The following is a 17,606-nucleotide window of genomic DNA, read 5'->3' on the forward strand; positions in this document are numbered from 1 at the left end:
GTAAATATTTGGTAGAGAAGTGAATAACAGATAATTGGATATAGACAAAAAAGTAGGCCCCAACCTGATCAGCCACAATTTTACTGCCTGGTGGAGAAGGGTCAAAATGTCTAATGACCCTCTCCTGCTCCTCAGTCCCATGTTCCTGTGTTCCATTCAGCCTCTCAAACCTGCTAGACAGGAACAGTTGGAGGCCACTTACTCCTATACCTGTTGCACGGAAACAGAGGAGACCATTTGGCCCTTGAAGACTGCCCCACATGTTTCGAGGTGATTTGGGAAATATAATTGGAAAACCCAGGCACGGGTATGAAAGAGGCCCCTCATCTCTCTTTACAGAGCTTCCCCTCTCTGCAACTTGTGCTTCACTTGTTGGTCATGTTGTAGACCCAGATTCACTGTGAATACAGCCCCCATACCTCACTCAGCGCTGGCTGACAAAATCCTCTGGTCTCCCTGTCTGCAATATTCAAAACCATAACATTCAGGAAAATAACACCCACTAACTTTCCAATAACAGAATGGGCGAAGATCAGATACAGGGGCAGGTCGTTCACTCCCCAAGCCTGCCTTGCCCTTCACTAAGATCATGCCTGATCTGCTCTTGATCTCAAATCCTCTTCCATACCCAATTCGTCATAGCCCTCACCTCTCTGACAGGTCAATATCCAGTACCTCCTCTTCAAATACTTTCAGTCATCTAACTCCCCGAACACTCTTGAGACGAGAAATCCTGGCATTCAATCCCATCTGTTTGAAGAAAACAATTGCTGCGCCTATACCATGGCCTATTGATATGAACAAAAGAGGTTGAGACAAGGCTTCAGGTAAAAAATGACTGGCCCTGATATCAAGGCAATGGTTGCCTTCTGTTGACATCAAGGAGCTTAACAAAACTGGACTTAATGGGAATCAGAGTAAACTCTCCAGTGTTTGGAGTCGAACATGGCACAAAGGAAGATGTTCATCATCTCAGTCCTGGGTCACCTCTGTGGGAGATCCTCAGGGTAGGTTCCACTTCACAAACAGCTTCAGCTGCTTCATCAATGTCTCCCGTCCCCACCCTCACCAACATAAGATCAGAAGTGGGGATGGTCACTGAAGATTCCACAATGTTCAGAACATTTTGTTGCCCGTCAGCTCCTGAACTGGTCTCTGTCCATGAGCAGCAAGACCCAGACTCCATTGAGACTTGTGCTGTTAACGTGTCTGTAACATTCGTGTAACAGCACTGCCTGACACTGCACATTGCCACAGTGAAATAGAGTTCATTCAGCAACTCACGCTGGTTTCACAGGAATATGAGGAAGCCATTCAGCCCATTGACATTATTGGAGAAGAACAGGGACAGCCTGTTCAGAGCCTCCAGCCTATTACTCAGGAAGAGAAGGAGTCTAGTGTGATGGACCACACAAGAGCCCCTCGACAATATTTGAAGGCGGTAGCGTAGATTCTAATGTTTTCTTATTTTAAAGGGAATGTAAAGGGTCTGTTCCAGATGCAATGTGACAGATCAAACTACTCGCTGTGAAACTAAACACTATTTATTTAAACACGAAAGATAAAATGAAAGCAAAGAAAGAGGAAATTAGAATAACTTAATTCTATTGGACAAGTTAACAGAATAATTGATCGTGGAGCTATTACTAATGAACTGGCCCGATACACGAAAATCCCATAAACACAGCCCTTGGCAAAACTGAGTATTCAGTCACAGATTGCCACAAACTCAAAGATCCTAATCTGTGAGAGCTGGCCACATCCATTCAGGCTGCACTAAAATAAACCCAAGGCCTCCCTCGCTGTTTACTCAGTGGTCTTAACTAACCAGCCTGTTAATGATCATTCAATCTCTCTCTTCAAAGAAACCAGGACAAAATAATTCTTAAAGCTGCAGCATCATCACACTTGTCAGTACATCGACCTATTAAACAGGAACCAGGGCTAACCAGTCAGGCCCTTGGCCCTGTCCAATTGAACAAGGAAGAAGTCATTCAGTCCCTTGAGTCAATTCACAGAAACAGAACGAGGCCATTCAGCCCCTTGAGTTACTTACACATGAACAAGAGGAGGCCATTCAGCCCGTTGAGCCATTTATACAGGAACAGTAGGACGCCATTCCCACCTCAATGCACTTACACAGGGGCAGAATGAGTTAATTGATGCTGATTCTGATGAATGGCTTATGCCCAAAACGTCGATTGTCTTGTTGTGCTTTTCCAGCAATTGATGCTCTACTCTGATCTCCAGCATGGGCAGCCCTCACTGTCTCCTAATAGATGCTCTAACATGATGAACAACTGGAGCTGAGGGTGCACAGACAGGCTGCTCCATGTTGTTCCTCCTGGATCCATTGCTCATGACACACACGTGGGACTTTAACATGGTTTTCTCGCCATGAGGAGTGAGGAGGGAAGCCATATGTCTTGTGTGAAGTCTCAAGAAGGCACCTTTCATTTCCGAGAAGACAGCCTGCTGTTCTTTATGCAGGACGGAAGCTGGTGGGAATGGCTACCTGTTTCAGATGGAGGGTATTGTGGCTGCTGTTGGGGATTGTGAGCAACCTGACGTTCAGTACAGGGTTCACACGCCGACTGCACATTAACTGGGGACAGTTAATCTAGGCATATAAACTATTAGGAAAGTCACGTTAGACCGATGAATGGACTCACTAAGTTCAAATAATGCTGATATTATTCATGTTGATCTTGTCTAATGCACGTCCAGTTCCGTGTAACTTGTGTGCCTTACTCTGTCCAAGTCTATGTCCACCCTATGATCTGTCTGGCCATGCTTACGATGACCTATATCCACTGCTCATAAATAAAGTGTTTCCCTGTACTGAGGTACACGTGGCAATAAATCAAACCAATCAATCCTGGGTAAAGCATGGAATTTCTCACCCTATCAATGTCTCTTTTGCAAATAAGTGATCGCTGCCATTCCTCGTGTTTCAGCGTCACCATTTCTTCATCCCTTACATCTCTACAGGTTAAACACTTAGCTTCTTCACTCTATCCTCATGTTACCATCACCCGTGTCTGTGGTAAGGAGATCATTCCTTACAAAGGAGATCAAATCTCTAGAGAGTGCCCCAAATGCTCTCTCAGCAAGGCTCTAAAACTGCAGGAAGATGGCTTTACTTATGTTCTCGAATCATCATAAAATGAAGGACAGCATACCATTGACTGTACCCATTACCTACACAGGGTTTGATTCGGAGCAGTCAGCATAGATTTGTGAGTGAGAGATCATGCTTCCCAAATTTGTTTGAGTTCTTTGATGAAGTGACCAGGAAGGTTGATGAGGACAGAGGGGTAGATATAGTCTCTATGGATTTCAGTAAGGCCTTTGATAAGGTCCCACACGGCAGGATGCTCTGGAAGTTTCCATCACGTGGAATGCTGGGGGAACTGGCCAATTGGATACACAGTTGGTTTGATGGTAGAAAGCAAAGGGTTTAGTGGAAGGATGCTTGTCAGACTGGAGGCTGGGTCCATTGTTGTTTGTTATCTATGAATTGGTTGTGAATGTACAAGTTATGATTAGTAAGTTTGCAGATGACACTAAAGTAAGTGGGAGCATGTTCAGTGAGGAAGTTTATCAGAAATTGCAGCAGGACCTCACTCAGGTGGGGAAGTGGGCCGAGAAATGGCAAATGGAATTTAATATAGATGCGTGATGTCTTACATTTTGGGAACTCAAAGCAAGGGAGGAGTTTCATGTTGAATGGGAGGATCTTCAAGGATGTAGTGGGCAGAGAGACCTTGGGGTTCAGGTGCACGGTTCTCTGAGAGTGGAGCCACAGGTAGACAGGGCAGTGAAGAAGGCTGTTGGCACATTGGCCTTCATCAGGCAGGACATGGAGTACAGAAGTTGGGAATTTATGTTGCAGTTACACAGGACTTTGGTAAGGCCGCACTTGGAGTATTGTGTTCAGTTTTGTCACCTTGTTATAGGGAGGACGCTATTAAATTAGAAAGAGTGCAGAAGAAATTTTCAAGGATGTTACCAGAACCCTATCGTCTGAGTTATAGGGAGAGGTTGGACAAGCTCGGACCTTTTCTTTAGCATGTAGGAGACTGAGGGAGTCCTTATAGAGCTGTATAAGATCACGATGGTTGGGTTAATGCTCTCAGTCTTTTTCCAAGGTTCAGAGAATCAAGAACGAGAGACGATCAGTTTAAGGTTAAAGGGGAAGGACTAAAAGAGAATCTGAGGGACCCCTTATTTACATAAATGGCTGGTGTACGGATGAGCTGCCAGCAGATGTGGTTGGGGGGTACATTAACAACATTTCAAACGCATTTGGATAAATATGTGAATAGGAATGGACTGGAAGGATATGGGCCAACTGCAGGGAATTGGGGTTAGCGTGGATGGACATTTACAAGGTGGAGTCGAACCCTTCTGTTAATTAAAACCAAACACCCAGAAAAGCTCGCCTCACCTCGTAATCTGTTAAAATATGAGTGACACAGATCTCCGACATTCCACGACTTATACAAAAAATAACAAGTTAGTTTCTTAACTTTAATAGTGAAAACTAAACAACAACTATTCACAAATACAAGCCCCTCTTTTCTTAGCTACTTACTATCTGACTCCGACTCTGTATAAATATGCTGTTCCAACAACCCACATATTAAACATTACAATCTCAAGACCACACAGTCTCTATCTTCCCCGCTGTGTTCACTCTTCCAGCTGCTGATCTCCCTGGGCCATTTTTTATTGCAAATCGGTTTGACATGAATATGTATCCTTGAAAGAGAGTTTTTGAGATGGCCAGTTAGCACTCCTGCTCTATAGCAGTAACTGGCAGTGGCTCTCCCTCCAGTGTTCAAATGCTGGGTTTATATACTACCCATGATACAGCAATTCTCATAATTTGATTGCTTTCCAGGTGTCTAAACAATAATATTCCAATTCCGTTGGCTTCTGGTATCCTGACCATTATTTAAACACTTTGGTTGTATTTGAATTGTTGTCAAAACAGCAACCAAAACTCAGGTATCCATTTCACAGCTAACTGTGACATATGGAACAATCTGACATTTAGCTGGCATCTGTGCTGTACTTTCTATTCAACAAAACCCGTTCTGTCTTAAAGTGAGCTGACATGCTTTCTGCTTCATAAGACCTCCCTCCTTCAGAAAAAAAAACATCAGAATGAAAGGATGGCTTCGTTTCTTTTCTTCTAATTCTTAATCCCATTATATGAAATACAAAAGTATTAATCTCAGTTATATCAATCATATTAATCTTACACACCTATATAAATTGGAATAAGTCAAATCTTATCTAAACTTTTTCCTTTAAATCCACGATAACACATCTGCTATCACATTTTAGGACCCACAGCATGAACATTTTGTAAGTTTAAAGTGGGTGTGATAAGACTCCAATGAAATGATCTCATATTCTGGTCTTTAAATATTCCAAAAAACGCGAGAGGTTTGCCGTTGTCCACAACCATCTCCGACAATTTATTTGTCACATAAACATTAAAATATTGTCAGGTCAGTGCGAAACTTAATCATCCTTTTTCAATAATGGAGAATGTTGTATTTTTCTTTCTGGTGGATATTGCGTTTTTTCGACAAGTAGCCAATTAGCCATTCAATTCCATCATCATCTTACTGTATCAATACAACTCCAACCCCTATATCCCTAGAAGCAAATAGAATTTTGAAAGGGTTTCAAAATATTTGGTATAGCTAAAACTGGTGCGGGGATTAATCCTGCTTTAAAATTCTCAAATGCCTCCTGGCATTGTTCTGTCCACCACAATTCTGTGTTCTTCTTCAGTAAATCCATCAGTGGTGCCAATACGCTGCTGAAGTTTGGAACACACTTCCGATCGAATCCACTCAGTTCCAAAAATCCTCTTTCATCGAGGATGGTCGTGGAAATTCCTCAAAGCCTTTGTCTTTGTGTTCCATGGGGGTCAACCTTCCATGTCCAATGTAATGTCCCACAAACGTCACCTCTGCCTTCGCGAATTCAGTTTTCTTTAAGTTTATTACAAAGTTTGCTTCTTGTAAACGTTCAACATGCTCTGGCATCGGCAACACGTGAGCTTTAAATCACTTGCTAAAAATCGCTACATCATACAGATAAACTACACAATTTGTCCATCTGACCATAACTCTGTTCCTGAGTCCCTAGACCTGGCATTGAAGGGGATTCCTATCACTGGTGACAATACTAATACGTCATCCCCACAGGAAATCGTCAAAATTTCAGAGTTTTTATCTGCCACGTACTTCATTCTATACTGTGCCCTTCAGGTGTTGTTTAGCTAACTCACCTACTCCATCTAATCTCTCCCTCACCTCACATATATAAGGTGTGTGATTAATTATATTCAATTAATTCCGAAGGACCTCTGACTTCAAATATTAACTCAAAGGAAGTAAACTGAGTAGATTTATTTGGGGCAAATAATTTTTGTCTAATGGCAAACAATTTAATGAGACACCTTCATTCCAATCATTCCGGTAATCCTGATAGTATGCTGTTAATATGGTCTTCAGCGCCTGATGCTAACTTTCCAAGGGTGCCTGGGATTCAGGATGGGACACTCTTGATTTGAAGTGCTGTATGCCTAAGCTATCCATGACTTCCTTAAACTATCCATGACTTCTTTCAACAGCTGAGCGGTAAAATGAGACCTTGGTCTGACTGAATCTCTCTGCGGAGCCCACAGTGAGTAAAGAAAGCTACCAACTCCTCCACCTCCCTTTTTACCTTAACACTCCATAATAGTTAAAAATCACACAACACCAGGTTATAGTGCAACACTTTTAATTGGAAGCACACTAGCTTTCTGAGCGACGCTCCTTCATCAGGAAATTGCACAATCACCTGATGAAGCAGCGTCGCTCCGAAAGCTAGTGTTCTTCCAATTAAACCTGTTGCACTATAACCTGGTGTTGTGTGATTTTTAACTTTGTACATCCCAGTCCAACACCGGCATCTCCGAATCATGATTCCATAATAGAATTGCCTCTGGGAATCTGGTAGACACATCCATTATGGCTCGCAAATATTGGTTTCCACTTTTAGTTTAGATAGGGGAGCTACACAACTAATCATAACCCACATGAAATGTTCTTCGAATGCAGGAATTGGTAACAAAGGTGATGGCTTTAGTACTGCCTGTGACTTCCCTACCATTTAGAATGTTTGACATGTACATCAAAAAATAACCACGTCCGTGTGCATTCCAGGCCACTAGAAATGCCTCTGTACCTTAGCCTGGGTCTTCTGTACACCTAGGTGACCCCCTGCAGTTAGTTTATGTGCTACCCGTAACACTTTACGCTATTCCGAAAACAATGTGGTGCACATCGGCCCATTTCCCTTCTGCACTAACCTATCGGGGTCTCCATTTTAATTTTAGCTTTCTATCTTTAAGTTAATAACGTTCGACAATATATTTTGATTCCTTTTTGTGTGTGTGTGTGTGTATATATATATATATATATATATATCTGTTGTACGTCCATTAGCCTTTCAGGACTAAACACCCCTGCCTGATCCTCTGCCTGATCCTCTGACTGTTCAGGTTTTTTTCTGCACCGTGACATCAAGCAGGGTGTCAGTTCACTGAGCATCATCTCCTTTGGCTTTTTTATTTTGGTTTTCCTTCCTGCTCTAACTTATTACAGTGGAATTGCAGATTAGATTACAGATTACATTACAGTGTGGAAACAGGCCCTTCGGCCCAACAAGTCCATACCGACCCGCCGAAGCGCAACCCACCCATACCCCTACGTTTACCCCTTACCTAACATTAGGGACAATTTAGTATGGCCAATTCACCTGACCTGCACATCTTTGGACTGTGGGAGGAAACCGGAGCACCCGGAGGAAACCCACGCAGACACGGGGAGAATGTGCAAACTCCACACAGACAGTTGCCTGAGGCGGGAATTGAACCCGGGTCTCTAGCACTGTGAGGCAGCAGTGCTAACCAATGTGCCACCATGCCGCCCACAATCTTGTTACTATACAGTCTGGAAAAATTTTTGTACCCGAAATCTGTTCAAATCTACCCAATTCCCATATGGCAGGGCCCTGAACTGTGAAGACATCTATGTCGAGCACTTCTGTTAATTAAAACCACAAACCCAAAAAAGCTCACCTCACCTCGTAATCTGTTAATACATGAGTGACAAGGACTCCCAAATTTCACTAATAAAAGAAAAATAACAGTTTGCATGTATGCAAGTTAGCTCGCTATGCTTGAAGGTTTGTTTTCTGAAGATTCGATACTATGACTAATTAACATCATCAGTGAGATGCTCTGCTGAAGCGCTGGTGGGATGTCACGCCTTTCTATTTATAGGTCTTGGGTTCTTAAGACGGGTGATGTCATTTCCAGTTCTTTTGTTTTACAAGAGAAGGTAGATAGGATCTAAATTGCTGTGTTTATTGACGGACTTCCGGTCAGAATGCCATTCCTCTAAGAACGTCCTTGCATGTCTTAGTATGTGTGTGTGTTGTCCCAATCAAAGTGGTGCCCTTCCTTGTCTGTATGTATGGAACATAGTGATAATGGGTCATGTCTTTTGGTGGCCAGTTGGTGTGCATGTATCCTGGTAACACGATAACAGGACAGTTTCAATGGCGGATGAATGATTTTATACTCACTGTTTAATTAATGTGTGTGTGCAGATATGTAACATTTTTCATATGTGCACAACACATTCTAAATGCACAACGGAGACACAGTTAACTGAAAGTGTTGCATATGATGTATAAAATTTATAAAACATTAAAACATAATTTGATTCTCATCTAAAATGATATGCTCCCCTTCTCTCAACGTTCCCTCCTTTTCTGGAAATCTCCACTCCAATCTCTCATTCTTATCAGGATGTGTATTATAAATTCTTGCTTCTGGTGTCCCAGCTTATTTCAGTTAATCCCCTTTCTACCAGAATTCAATACATCGGTCTGTTGGGTTCTTTCCAAAGCTCGTGTCTGTCACATTATTGGAGATAAGATTTCTGGCATCAGACCCAGCATTTGAACATATTACTCTGTTGTACATGCACTGCACAAAGGACCACAGCACACAGGCATTGCCAAAACATTGGGGGATGTTCATCTCCTTCTTTCGATGATCTAGTTTTCTCATATTTCACATTTCATCATCTATGTTGTCTCGCTCTTTCTCTCTTTGTATCGAGTTAAGGAATTTACCAATTATTCTTTGCGTCCCTTCTCTCAAAGCTCCTTCTTTAGGTTTATATCTATTGCTCTCTTCTTGATGTAATGTGATTATAATTGAGCAATGTAACTACAAAGACATTTGGAAGGAGCTGGTCACAGTCAATTGGAAGGGGAACTGAACAGGCAGACCATGTAACAGCAAAAGCTAGAATTTCTAAGGGTTATTTCGGAGGATATCAGAAATTCTCCCAAAGGAGATGAAACATACTCATGGCAGGACAAGGCAACCATGAGTAATAAGGCATCAAACCAAAAGAGGAAACATAGTGGGCGGCACGGTGGCACAGTGGTTAGCACTGCTGCCTCACAGCGCCTGAGACCCGGGTTCAATTCCCGCCTCAGGCGACTGACTGTGTGGAGTTTGCACGTTCTCCCCGTGTCTGCGTGGGTTTCCTCCGGGTGCTCCGGTTTCCTCTCACAGTCCAAAAGATGTGCAGGGTCAGGTGAATTGGCCATGCTAAATTGCCCGTAGTGTTAGGTAAGGGGTAAATGTAGGGGTATGGGTGGGTTTCGCTTCGGCGGGTCGGTGTGGACTTGTTGGGCCGAAGGGCCTGTTTCTACACTGTAATGTAATCTAATCTAAATCTAATCTAATAAAATGTGGTGAAGATGATTGGGAATCCAGAGAATTCATTGGCTCTGAAACTACATAAGGCTGACATCACTGACACTGCAGAGCTCTTAATCATGCTCAGGGAGAGAAACAGAGGGAAAGGCATTCACTTTAAACACAGAAGATGGTATTACTCAAGGAAAAAGATTCAGATGAATTAAACAATTGAATTAAAATCAGTTAATTGGTTTTGCAGAATATGTCAGATTGAAGGCATGACCCAGGGAGAGACCCTCAGCAGAATGAGTGTATGAAAATGGAAGTGTTGCCACATCAGAAACCAAAGTAGGTCACTGAGTACAGGGCTGATGGGTGAATGGGTCTCGATGTGAACTAAGGGACAGAGAGCAGAATTGCATTGCAGATATTGCAGCTCAAAACTGCGTATTTATGTAGTGCTGTAGACTACAGCAGCAGGAGGAGCAGAACAGCATTCAAACACAGCCTGTAACATTTAGCCTCAAATAATTTCCTCAGTCTGCCATTGCCATCAATACGATCTATGTTTCAGTAATGACTGTGGGTGAACATGACTGGATCAGAACCACGTGAACCTAAACCTGATGCGAACCCATTAAAGCTACCACACTTGACTAACAGATCTGATCGAAGCTCCGCAATCCTGTCACGTTCTGTCATAAATGATGATGAATGATTAAACAAATGACTGGAGCAAAGGGATCCACAAATATCCCCATCCTCAGTAATCAAACAGCTCTGCACATCAGTGTAAAAGACCAGGATGTGGTGGCTGCACCAACCTCAGCCAGAAGTGTTGAGTTGATGAACCACCTCACCCTCGCCATGATACCCACAAAATCACAGATGCCAGTCTTCAACCAAGTCAATTTGCTGTACGTGACATGAAGAAACAGCTGAACACAGTACGTACGAAAAAGACAATGGTCCCTGACCCCATTCCTGCAATAGGACTGAAGACTTGTGCTGCACAACAAGCCGTGTCCCTGGGGAAGCTGTTTCATTCCAGCTCCAACTCTGACATCGCCCTGGTAATGTGGAAAATTACTCAAAAATATCCAGTTCCTAAGAGGATTATAATTACAATCTGAGCAGTTACCTCCCCCTCAGACCCACCACGACAGTCAAATTGGTGGGAGTTCTTTTTGACAGAGTTATCAAACAGCACAGAAATAACCTGCTCAGTATGATTTCAGATAGGTCCCCATGTCGAGATGGTGCTACTGTGGAAAGGTCACTGGATTACTAATCCAGACCAGGCTAATGCTCTGGCAGCTGGTGGAAGTTAAACACAATTGACAAAATATTAAGATGCAAAATCTGGTGTCCGTAAATAATGACCTTCAAGTCAATGTCGATTGTACACACCAATTCGCTTCACAAATGTACTTTCAGAAAGTGAATCTCCCGTGCTTTCCTGGTCTGGCCTAAACGTGACTACAGACACACAGACATGTGGTAAACCTTTCAATGGTCTCTGATTCCGCCAACCAGGACATTCTATTGCATCAAACTGTTCCGGGGTCTAAAGGATAAAACCAGAAAGACCACCCGGGCCCAGCCTCAGTATCGGAAAAGGCAATGGGAAACACAGTCCTGTTGACCCTGCAGAGACCTCCTTCCTAACATCTGAGAGCTTGTGACAACATTTACAGACTGCACAGAAACATCGGGAATGGAGTAGGCCATACAACACATTGAGCCTTCCCCATTCCAGTTCATGTTCAAACATCTCCTCAATGCTCTTTTCCCACACACTGTACACATCCCTTAATGTGTTTAACCGTGGGAAGCGATAAAGTAGGAAGTGCAGTAGTCCATTTGGTCTGTCGAGTTTTCTACCCAATTCAATATAATGATACCTGACCCTTTATTTCCATATCGTTCTCCTTCTCTCCCACCATTCCTTTACTGTCTCTACGTCCGTATTTATATTCAGTGTCTTGGCTTCCAGGTTCGAGTGCATTCCCCAGGTTCACCAGACGCTGAGAGCAGACATTTATTGTCATCTCATTGCAGAATGGTCTGTCTGTATCTAATACTGTGGACCCTTGTTTTAGACACCAGAGCCTGGGAAATTATTATCCCTGCTTCCAATCCGTCTCACCCTGTCAGAGCTTTATATATCTCACTGAGATCTCCACCCATTTTCCTAAACCCCATGGAATACAGGCCCAGTCACCCCAAACTCTGCTCCCACAACAAGCCTGTCATCACAAAGATCTGTCTGGTCATCCTTCACTGCACTCCCTCAATGTCAGGTTTGTCCTTTATTAGGTACTGAGACCAAACCTGCACACAATACTGCACAGTGTTTGAGACGGGATCTCAACAACACTCTGTACAGCTGCAGTTAGACACCCTTACTTCTGGATTCAAATCCCCCTGAAATGAAGGTCAGCACATCATTGATCTTCCTAACTGCTTTCTGTTCCTGCAATATTGCTTTCAGTGACTGGTTTACAGGGAGATCCAGATCCTTTGCAATGTTACAGCTCCCCACTTGGTGGGTCGATGGACACTGGGCAGCGTGTGAATGCCATTCCCAGTATTGACTTCTGGGTTCAGTCCTCACTGCGCTGCAGGGACCTCGGAGGTCTGCGCAGAAAGAAACAACAAAAAGGCCCATATGTCGCTTTTTAGATCAACATGTTTCAAACAATCCCTTTTAAAATGAAAAGCTGCCAATCTCTTGTTCCAACCAAAGGGCACACCGTCACCTCTACCCATATTGCTCTCCATCTGCCACATATTTGCCCATTCACTCCACTTGCCTTAGTCACCTTAAAACTTTTTTACAACCTCCTCACCCACTCGCAATGCAACATCCTTTAGTTTTCTCAGCAGGTTGTGATATATTGTATTTGATTCCCACAACCACATTTTTAATGGATATTGTGAACAGCTGTACCCGAGCACCGATCCCTATGATACCTCAGCAACCTTCCTCTGTTAAGAAAAATCTGTTTTTTCAATTTATTTATTTGGTGAATCTGGGTGTGACTGGCTGTGCCTGCATTTATTGCCTGTCTCTGGTTGCCCCTTGAGAAGGTAGTGGTGAGCTGCCTTGTTGAACCGCTGCAGCCCACTGTGGATTCAGTGATCGTAACACCATTGAATGCCAAGGGACAGCGGTTAGATTGTATTTTAGTGGTGATAGTCACGGTGTGACAATTGTGTTCCGTGAATATTACTTGCCACTTTTCAGCCTGGATACTGTCCAGATCTTGTTGCATTTGGACACTGACTGCTTCAGTATCTTAGGAGCCACAAATGTTGCTGAATATTGTGCAATCATTGGCAAACATCCCCACTTATGACCTTAGAATAGAGGCAATGTCATTGATGAAGCAGCCCTGAAGATGTTTGGGCCGAGGCCACTGCCCGAGGGACTCCTACAGACTTGTCCTGGAGCTGAGTTGACTGGCCTTTATCAACCATGACCATCTTCCTCCGTGTCAGGTATGATTCTAATCATCGGGGAGTTTGCCCCTGATACCCATTGATTCCAGTTTTGTTTACGCCCCTTGATGCCACACTTGGGAGAAGACAGCCTTGTTTTAAAGGACTGTCACTCTCACCCCACCTCTGGAATTCAGCTCTTTTGTCAATGTTTAACCATGGTAATGAGGTCAGGAGCTGAGTGGCCCTGGGCCAGCCCAAACTGGGCGTCATTGACCCGGTTATTGCTGAGCAGGTGCAGCTTGAAGGCACTGAGACATTCCACCACTTTACTGATGATCGAGAGTAGACCGATGGGTTGGTAATTGGCCGGTTTGGATTTGTTCAGCTTTTTATATACAGGAGATACTTGGGGTAATTTTCCACGTAATCGGGGAAATGTAATTGTTGTAACGGTATTGAAACAGCTTGGTGAGGGCAGTGACAAGGTCTGGAGAATAACTTTTCAGTACTATTGACAGAATGTTGTCAGAGTATGTACCCTCTGGTGTATCCAGTATCTCCAACTGAATCTGGATATCGCGTGGAGTGAATCAAATTGGCTGATGGCTGGTAACTGGTTTGCTGAGGACCACTGGAGAAGGCTGAGGTGCATCATCCACTCAGCTCTTCTGACTGAAGATTGTTGTTAATGCACCAGCCTAATCTTATACACTGAAGTGCTGGGCTTTTCCATCATTAAGGATTGGGATACTCGTGGAATCTCCTCCTCCAATGACTTGTTTAATTGTCCATAACTATTCTCATGTAGAACTAGAAGGACTGCAGAGCTTAGATCTGATCCGTTGCTTGTGGGATCACTTAGCTTTGTCTATCACTTAGTGCTGATGCTGTCTGGCGCACAAGTAGTCCTGTTTGGTGGCTTCACCAGGCTGACATCTCATTGTCAGATATGCCTGGTGCTGCTCCTGCCCTCCTGCACACTCCATTGAACCAAGGTTGATCCTCTTGTTTGAAGGTAATTGTTGTGAGGGGGATATACCAGGCCATGAGGTTGTGCTGGAGTACAATTCTGCTGCTATTGATGACTTGCAACACGTTATGGAAACCCAGATAGATCTGTTCGAAGTCAGTCCCAGTTAGCACGGTGATAGTGCCACCTATGCTGGTGGAGCTTATTCTCAATGTGCAGGTGTGACTTTATCTCCACAATAACTATGCAGTGGTCACTCTTAACGATAATGTCATGGACAGATACTTCTGCAACTGGCAGATTAGTAAGGCTGTGGTCAAATATGGTTTTTCCCTCTTGTGGGTTCCTTCACCTCCTGCCGTAGACCCAGTCTATCAGTTATATCCTTTCGGACTCGGCCAGCTCAAGCAGTAATTCTGCTGCTGAACCACTCTTTTTGTGGACATTGACATCCCCAACCCAGAGTACATTTTGTGCCTTTGCCACCCTCAGTGCTTCCTCCAGTGTTGGTCAGCTTGGAGGAGTACTGACTCATCAGTTGGGAGAGGCTGGCACATAGTAATTAGCAGGAGGTTTCCTTTCTCATGTGTAAACTAATGCCATGAGTCTTCCTGGGATACAGTTCACTGTTGAGGACTCCCAGAGCAATTCCCTTCCAACTGTATCCCACTGTGCCACCACGTCTGCTTTGTCTGTCCTGCTGGTGAAACAGTAGATATCCGGGGAAGGTGATGGGGTGTCTGGGACATAGTCATACTCACAGAATCAGACCTTAAATACCAGGTCAGGCTGTTGCTTCACGTGTCTGTTTTTTTCTATTCACTGTTTCCTGCCAGCTGTCCCATTCTAGAAACATGGCCATGTATTCGCCCCAATCCACTAAGATTTGATTTTCAAACTAGGCTGGGCGATTTATCAACATTTTTCTGAAAATCCACGTGTTTTACATCCATTGTTTCTCTTTCATTTGTCTCCCCGTCAGTTTCTCAAACATAATTCCTATTTCATAAATCTATGTTAGTGTTGTCTATGACCATTAATTTCAGTCCCAATAATTTCTGCCAAACAATTTACTGACTATATTCTGTGTTTCATGTACTATTTCGTTTTCCCACACCATTCTTGGTTGTCCTGGTATTGTCAGAAAGTTCTGTGAAGACAGAACTGAAGTTGTGGATTCATAGTTTTGCCATTTCCCTGTTTCTCATTCTCCATTCTCTGGTTTCAAACTGGAACAAAATCTGCACTGTTTTTTCATACTTCTCACATTGATATAATTTGACAAGCTATAACAGTTCATTCTTATAATCTTTGTGAACATTATCTTCAGAAACCCACCAATTCATGTCTTAAGCTGCTCAGCTCCACATCATACACTCACAGGAGCATAGTTTCTGTACCAACAGAAATACAGCACGATCTATATTAGTCCCACTTTCCAACACCAGGCCCATAGCCTGGAATGCTATGAAACTTCCAGGTACTTTTAACGGTTGAGAGGTTAGCCGTGATAACTCCCCTCTCAGGAAGTACATTCCAGACCTCAACACCCTCTGGCTGAAAATAAGTAATCTTTAAATGCTCTCTGAACCTCGAACCCTTCACTTTTAGATTAGATTTCCTACAGTGTGGAAACAGGCCCTTCGGCCCAACAAGTCCACACCGCCCCGCCGAAGCGCAACCCACCCATACCCCTACATTTACCCCTTACCTAACACTACGGGCAATTTAGCATGGCCAATTCACCTGACCTGCACATCTTTGGACTGTGGGAGGAAACCGGAGCATCTGGAGGAAACCCACGCAGACACGGGGAGAATGTGCAAACTCCACAAAGTCAGTCGCCTGAGGCGGGAATTGAACCCGGGTCTCTGGTGCTGTGAGGCAGCAGTGCTAACCACTGTGCCACCGTGCCGCCCACTTTAAAAGTGTGCTCCATGGTTCTTGACCCTCTGTCTAAAAGGAAAAGCTGCTGTCTATCCACCCTGTCCATGCCCCTTGTTAACTTATCCTTCTGAATCACATCCCCCGCAGCCTCCTCTGCTCCAAAGTAAATAACCTGAGCTTATCCAGCCTCTATCCATAGCTGATATGCTCCATCCCAGGGATCATCCTGGTGAATCTCCTCTGCAACCCCTCCAGTACAATCACATCCTTCCTGTAATGTGGCTCCCAGAACGACATACAGTACTCCATGATGGACTAAACCAAGCCCTGTATAGCACTTATAATCTACTCCCTGATTAATAAACGCTACACCCAAGGTTCAATTCTTAACTACTCCATTACCCTGTTCAGTCACGTTCAGGTATTTGTGGAGAAACACCCTGTGAGCTTCCTAGTGTGCTGCCAATCATTGTGTACACCCCATGTCTGGTTCCTCCTTCCAAAGTACATCACCTCATATTTATCAGGATCACATTCCATCTGCCATTGATCTGCCCATCTGATCATTCCACTTGTATTTTCCTGTAAAATCAGAACTTCCTCTTCACTGCCAACCACCCGGCCAATCTTTGTTTCAAACACAAACTTACTTATCACAACTCCCACCCCTCCACCCACCCCCCTCCCCCTACAGATTCACATCTATACCATTTATGAATGCTACAAATAATAAGAGACACAGCACTGATCCCTGTGGTACACCAGTGGACACTGGTCTCCAGTCACACAAACAGACTTCTCCCACCACCCTCTGCCTCCTGACACTAAGACAATTTTCGTTGTAACTTGTCAAGTTATACTTGATATTGTGAGATTTTACATTATTTTTCCAATTTTCCATGTGGAACTTTGTCAAAGGCCTTGCTGCAAAACTAAATAAGCGACCTTCTCAGACTAATTCAATCAAATTCATTAGGTGTGACTTCACTCTGATAAAGTCCTGATGATTATCCCTGATCAAACCTTGCGATTCTGCTTGGACTTCGATTTTCTCCTTCTCTATTTTCTCCAGTAGTTTCCCGAACAGTGATCTAATACTTGCTCATCCGTAGTTACCTTGGCAAATATCTACCACGCTTACTGTGAAGTGGAATCATATTAGCTGCTCTCCAGTCCTCTGGCACCTCCCCTGTGGTCAGATTCCAATTTAAATTTCTTCCCTTGACTCCAACAGTGTCCAGACCTGCGGATTTGTCCAATTTTATACCAGACAAAGCCTCAAACCCCTGCTCGTATTTTACATAAATCTCTTCAAGAGCTTTCCGGTCCATCTTCTTGAATTCTGTACCTGCATCCTCCTTCTCCGAAGTAAAACAGCTGTGACGTTTACATGTACCAATCTATCAATGTTCTCCGGGTTGACGCACTGATTGCCCCTTTGGTTTCTAATGGACACTCACTGTTTGCTGATTATTCTGTTCTACTTGTCCGTGTAGAATACCGTGG

Source organism: Chiloscyllium plagiosum, unplaced genomic scaffold, assembly GCF_037043375.1.
Source record: "Chiloscyllium plagiosum isolate Xiang-an unplaced genomic scaffold, Cpla_swu_hap1 HiC_scaffold_70, whole genome shotgun sequence".
Lineage (NCBI taxonomy): Eukaryota > Metazoa > Chordata > Chondrichthyes > Orectolobiformes > Hemiscylliidae > Chiloscyllium > Chiloscyllium plagiosum.